The following is a 7,369-nucleotide window of genomic DNA, read 5'->3' on the forward strand; positions in this document are numbered from 1 at the left end:
AGGTTATTCATACTTCGATATGAATAACCTACAATAAACTGCATACCTTTAAAGTTTATAACTTGATAATTTTGACATATGTTTATAGCTGTGAAAGCATCACCATAATCAAGATATTGAACATGTCCAACACCTCCAAAAGTTTCCCTCCAGGCCCCTTTGTAAATCATTCCCCCACTTCCAGGTAACCATTGACCTGTTTCTTGTCTATAGATTAGAATTTTACGTAACTGAAATCATGCAGTATGCACACTAGGGTGTTTGACTTCTTTTTTTTTTCTTTTTTTTTTTTGAGACAGTCTCACTCTGTCGTCGTGGGTACAGTGCTGTGGCATCATAGCTCATGACAACTTCCAACTCCTGGGCTCAAGCAATTCTCTTGCCTCAGCTCCTGAGTAGCTGGGACTACAGGTACCCGCCACAACACCGAGCTAGTTTTTAGAGCCGGAATCTCATTCCGGCTCAGGCTGGTATCGAACCTGTGAGCTTAGGCAATCCACCCGCCTGGGCCTCCCAGAGTGCTGGGATTACAGGCATGAGCCGCTGTGTGCAGTCAGCATATGACTTCTTTCACACATCATAATACGTGTAAGATTCATCCATATTGTTTCATGTATCAATAGTCAATTCCTTTTTTCCATAATTGACAAATAATTGTACGTATTTATGGGATAGTGATATTTCCAGACACATATGTATGTATATACAATGTATAGTGACAAAATCGGGGTGAATAGCACATCCATCATCTCAAACATTTATAATTTCTTTGGGGAATATTCAATAGCCTTCTTCTAGCTATTTGAAACTATGTAATATATTGTTGTTAACTATAGTCATCCTACAATGGTATAGAACACTAGGACTTAATCTTCTGATTCAGCTGTAATGTTGCATTCTTTTTTTGTTTTTTTGCAAGATATTTTATGTATTTATTTACTTAGTTTTTTTTTTTATTGTTGGGGATTCATTGAGGGTACAATGAGCCAGGTTACACTCATTGCAATTGTTAGGTAAAGTCCCTCTTGCAATCATGTCTTGCCCCCATAAAGTGTGACACACACCAAGGCCCCATCCCCCTCACTCCATCCCTCTTTCTGCTTTCCCTCCTCATAACCTTAATTGTCATTAATTGTCCTCATATCAAAATTGAGTACATAGGATTCATGCTTCTCCATTCTTGTGATGCTTTACTAAGAATAATGTCTTCCACGTCCATCCAGGTTAATACGAAGGATGTAAAGTCTCCATTTTTTTAATGGCTGAATAGTATTCCATGGTATACATATACCACAGCTTGTTAATCCATTCCTGGGTTGGTGGGCATTTAGGCTGTTTCCACATTTTGGCGATTGTAAATTGAGCTGCAATAAACAGTCTAGTACAAGTGTCCTTATGATAAAAGGATTTTTTTCCTTCTGGGTAGATGCCCAGTAATGGGATTGCAGGATCAAATGGGAGGTCTAGCTTGAGTGCTTTGAGGTTTCTCCATACTTCCTTCCAGAAAGGTTGTACTAGTTTGCAGTCCCACCAGCAGTGTAAAAGTGTTCTCTTCTCTCCACATCCACGCCAGCATCTGCAGTTTTGAGATTTTGAGATGTGGGCCATTCTCACTGGGGTTAGATGATATCTCAGGGTTGTTTAGATTTGCATTTCTCTAATATATAGAGATGATGAACATTTTTTCATGTGTTTGTTAGCCATTCGTCTGTCATCTTTACAGAAAGTTCTATTCATGTCTCTTGCCCATTGATATATGGGATTGTTGGCTTTTTCATGTGGATTAATTTGAGTTCTCTATAGATCCTAGTTATCAAGCTTTTGTCTGATTGAAAATATGCAAATATCCTTTCCCATTGCGTAGGTTGTCTCTTTGCTTTGGTTATTGTCTCCTTAGCTGTACAGAAGCTTTTCAGTTTAATGAAGTCCCATTTGTTTATTTTTGTTGTTGTTGCAATTGCCATGGCAGTCTTCTTCATGAAGTCTTTCCCCAGGCCAATATCTTCCAGTGTTTTTCCTGTGCTTTCTTTGAGGATTTTTATTGTTTCATGCCTTAAATTTAAGTCCTTTATCCATCTTGAATCAATTTTTGTGAGTGGGGAAAGGTGTGGGTCCAGTTTCAGTCTTTTACATGTAGACATCCAGTTCTTCCAACACCATTTATTGAATAGGGAGTCTTTCCCCCAACGTATGTTCTTGTTTGGTTTATCGAAGATTAGGTGGTTGTAAGATGTAAGATGTTGTCATTTCTTGGTTTTCAATTCGATTCCAAGTGTCTATGTCTCTGTTTTTGTGCCAGTACCATGCTGTCTTGAGCACTATGGCTTTGTAGTACAGACTAAAATCTGGTATGCTGATGCCCCCAGCTTTATTTCTGTTACTAAGAACTGCCTTAGCTATACGGGGTTTTTTCCGGTTCCATACAAAACGCAGAATCATTTTTTCCAAATCTTGAAAGTACGATGTTGGTATTTTGATAGGAATGGCATTGAATAGGTAGATTGCTTTGGGAAGTATAGACATTTTAACAATGTTGATTCTTCCCATCCATGAGCATGGTATGTTCTTCCATTTGTTAATATCCTCTGCTATTTCCTTTCTGAGGATTTCATAGTTTTCTTTATAGAGGTCCTTCACCTCCTTCGTTAGGTATATTCCTAGGTATTTCATTTTCTTTGAGACTATGGTGAAGGGAGTTGTGTCCTTAATTAGCTTCTCATCTTGACTGTTATTGGTGTATACAAAGGCTACTGACTTGTGGACATTGATTTTATATCCTGAAACATTACTGTATTTTTTGATGACTTCTAGGAGTCTTGTGGTTGAGTCTTTGGGGTTCTCTAAGTATAAGATCATGTCGTCAGCAAAGAGGGAGAGTTTGACCTCCTCTGCTCCCATTTGGATTCCCTTTATTTCCTTGTCTTGCCTAATTGTATTGGCTAGAACTTCCAGCACTACGTTGAATAGTAAAGGTGACAGAGGACAACCTTGTCTGGTTCCAGTTCTAAGAGGAAAAGCTTTGAGTTTTACTCCATTCAGTAAAATATTGGCTGTGGGTTTGTCATAGATAGCTTCAATCAGTTTTAGAAATGTGCCACCTATGCCTATACTCTTCAGTGTTCTAATTAGAAAAGGATGCTGGATTTTATCAACTGCTTTTTCTGCATCTATTGAGAGGATCATGTGATCTTTATTTTTGCCTCTGTTAATATGGTGGATAACGTTTATGGACTTGCGTATGTTAAACCAGCCTTGCATCCCTGGGATGAAGCCTACTTGATCATGATGAATGACTTTTTTGATGATAAGCTGTAATCTATTGGCTAGGATTTTGTTGAGGATTTTTGCATCTATGTTCATGAGTGAGATTGGTCTGAAATTCTCCTTTTTGTTTGGGTCTTTTCCTGGTTTTGGTATCAGGGTGATGTTTGCTTCATAGAATGTGTTGGGGAAGATTCCTTCTTCCTCAATTTTTTGGAATAATTTCTGCAGTACAGGAATAAGCTCTTCCTTGAAGGTTTGATAGAATTCTGGAGTGAAGCCATCTGGACCAGGGCATTTTTTGGTTGGAAGATTTTTTATTGTTCCTTTGATCTCGGTGCTTGAAATTGGTCTGTTCAGGAGCTCTATTTCTTCCTGGCTAAGTCTAGGGAGAGGGTGTGATTCCAAATATTGATCCATTTCCTTCACATTGTCAAATTTCTGGGCATAGAGTTTCTGGTAGTATTCAGAGATGATCTCTTGTATCTCTGTGGGATCAGTTGTTATTTCCCCTTTATCATTTCTGATTGAGGCTACTAGAGATTTTACTTTTCTATTCCTCATTAGTCTGGCCAATGGTTTATCTATTTTATTTATTTTTTCAAAAAACCAACTCCTTGTTTCATTAATTTTTTGAATGATTCTTTTGTTTTCAATTTCATGGATCTCTGATTTGATTTTGGATATTTCTTTTCTTCTACTGAGTTTAGGCTTAGATTGTTCTTCTTTTTCCAATTCCATAAGATCTCTTGTGAGATTGTTGATGTGCTCTCTTTCTGTTTTTTGAATGTAGGCATCTAAAGCAATGAATTTTCCTCTCAAAACTGCTTTTGCAGTGTCCCACAGGTTTTCGTAGCTTGTGTCTTCATCGTTGTTATGCTCAAAGAAGTTAATGATTTCCTGTTTTATTTCTTCCTGCACCCATCTGTTATTCAACAGAAGATTATTTAATTTCCATGTCTTTGGGTGGGGTCGAGCATTTTTGTTAGAGTTGAGTTCCACCTTTAGTGCCTTATGGTCTGAGAAGATACAAGGTAAAATTTCAATTCTTTTGATTCTGTTGGTATTTGTTTTGTGTCCCAGGACATGATCAATTTTGGAGAATGTTCCATGGGGTGATGAGAAGAATGTATATTCTTTATCTTTGGGGTGGAGTGTTCTATATGCGTCTATCAAGCACAGTTGTTCTAGGGTCTCATTTAAATCTCTTATATCTTTGTTTAATTTCTGTTTAGAGGATCTGTCCAGCTCTGTAAGAGGAGTGTTAAAGTCCCCTGTTATGATGGTATTATCAGATATCATATTGCCCAGACTGAGTAAGGTCTGTTTCAAGAATCTGGGAGCATTCAAATTGGGTGCATAGATATTTAGAATTGAAATGTCTTCTTGTTGTATTTTTCCCTTGACCAATATAAAGTGACCATCTTTGTCTTTTTTGACTTTAGTTGCTTTAAATCCACATGTATCTGAAAATAAGATTGCAACTCCTCTTTTCTTCTGAATTCCATTTGCCTGAAAAATTGTCTTCCAACCCTTGATTCGGAGCTTTAATTTGTCTTTTGAAGCCAGGTGTGTTTCTTGCAGACAGCAAATAGATGGCTTGTGTTTTTTAATCCAGTCAGCCAATCTATGTCTCTTCAGTGGGGAATTCAAGCCATTAACATTTACTGAGATAATTGATAAGTGTGGTAGTATTCTATTCGTCTTATTTGGTGAGAGTCCATTGCTTAGTTTTATCTTTTGCATCAGTGTGGAGGTTAGGTTCTGTCCTTTAATTTCTGAGTTCTTACTTTGCTGCTGATCCATTGTGGTGGTCAGTGTGCAGAACAGGTTGAAGTATTTCCTGTAGAGCTGGTCTTGTTGTGGCGAATTTCCTCAGTGTTTTTATATCCGTAAATGATTTGATTTCTCCATCAATTTTGAAGCTTAGCTTAGCAGGGTACAGAATTCTGGGCTGAAAATTGTTCTGTTTGAGTAGATTAAAGGTAGATGACCATTGTCTTCTTGCTTGGAAAGTTTCATTAGAGAAGTCTGCGGTCACTCTGATGGATTTGCCCCTGTAGGTCAACTGGCGCTTACTCCTGGCAGCTTGCAGAATCTTTTCTTTTGTCTTGACTTTGGACAGGTTCATCACAATGTGTCTTGGAGAAGCTCGGTTAGAGTTGAGGCGACCTGAGGTCCGATATCCCTCTGAAAGCAGTGTGTCAGAATCTTTGGTGATATTTGGGAAATTTTCTTTTATAATATTCTCTAGTATGGCTTCCATTCCTCTGGGGCATTCTTCTTCCCCTTCTGGAATTCCTATAACTCGTATGTTGGAACGCTTCATAAAGTCCCATAATTCTGACAGTGAATGTTCTGCTTTCTCTCTCTTCTTTTCTGCCTCTTTTACTATCTGAGTTATCTCAAGAACTTTGTCTTCTACCTCTGAAATTCTTTCTTCTGCATGGTCTAACCTGTTGCTGATACTTTCCATTGCATCTTTAAGTTCCCTAATTGACTGTTTCAGTTCCTTCAGCTCTACTATATCCTTTTTATATTCTTCATATTGTTCATTTCTTATTTGATTCTGTTTTTGAATTTCCTTTTGGTTATTTTCCACTTTATTAGCAGTTTCCTTCATTGTTTCCATCATTTCTTTCATTGTTTTCAACATGTGTATTCTAAATTCCCTTTCTGTCATTCCTAGCATTTCTTCATATGTGGAATCATCTGCAGTAGCTACCTCATGGTCCCTTGGCGGGGTTATTCTGGACTGGTTCTTCATGTTGCCTGGAGTTTTCTGCTGATTTTTCCTCATGAGTGATTTCTTTTATCTGTTTCCGTGCCCTAATTTTCCTTTTACTTCCTCTTGCTCTTTAAGTTCTCGTGCCTGTGGACTAAGTGTTACAGGACCAGAAGGGTGAGAAGTTTGAAGAGCAAAAAAGGGATGAAAGAAAGGAGGACCGAGTGATAAGAAAAAAAAGAAAAATAGAGAAAGGAGAGGGGGTGGGTAAAAGGAATATTGACAAAAAGAAGAGAGGCACAGAAAGAGGGAGACAGAACAATATAGGTGTACAGTAGGGTACTTTGACACAACCTTAAAAAAAACCCACCTTCTGGGGGTGCCCAGTTGGGTGGTTCCCTTGAGGTCAGCAGCTCTTTGCTAACCTGATCAGACACAGTACCCCACCTCCACCCAGTAGAGAGGAAAGACAAAAATGCTATAAATCAAACCAAAACAAGCAAACAGAAAACTTACGGGATAAAATTGGGTGAAAAACCAAATAATAGCAGTAGAAACACTAGCAAAAATGAAGTTCTAATTATTGAAAAAGACAGCAATGGGAAATTATAATTAAACGAGAAAAATTGAGAAAGAAAAAGGATCTGTATGGAAAAGGTTGAACTTATAAAACAAAACATCAACAACATCAAAATAAACAAAAAAAAAAAAACAAACAACCAAACCGAAAAAAAAAAGAAAGAAAAAAAACACAACCAAAAACAAAGCAGTATGTATATGTTATTGAAGATTGTCTGGGCAACACGTGGTCTTCTGGGGTATGAGATGTTAATCACAGTTCTGATACGACTGGAGGGTGCTGATTTCTCAAACCCCAGCAGGCAGACACCCTAAATCTCTCTTCAGCCCACTTAAAAGGCACTTTGAACTTGTTCACTTTCTGAGCAGAAGCTTTCCCAGGAAAGTGCTTGTCACTGGAATCACTGCTGAAGTGGCTATCCACTTACCCAGTGTGCCAGAACTGGTCTCACTCTGCCCCTGAGGGTTAGGTCTGCAAGGCGGCTCAGACCCCAACCTTAGGCTACTTGGTCGCTGGGTTACCAGCTTCCACCCAATTCTAGCTCTGCGACCCTGAGGACGGAGCTTGCTGGGGCAGATCGCTCACAATGGCTCCCTGTGACCCAACGCCAAACACCATTAGCTCCGTCTGGCTCAGCGGCTCATACTGGGGCCCTAGACAATGGCCAAAGTTCTCCGCACTCCCGCTCAGGCTCTCCCCAAGGCAGTTCAACTGAGTGCCAAGTCCAAAGACACCAAAACAGTTCACAGGTAAGGTCTTTCTGGTTTGCAGTCTCGCTGCTACTGAACTTACAGTTGCGGGCG

The sequence above is a fragment of the Nycticebus coucang genome, chromosome X (assembly GCF_027406575.1).
Source record: "Nycticebus coucang isolate mNycCou1 chromosome X, mNycCou1.pri, whole genome shotgun sequence".
NCBI classification, from domain to species: domain Eukaryota; kingdom Metazoa; phylum Chordata; class Mammalia; order Primates; family Lorisidae; genus Nycticebus; species Nycticebus coucang.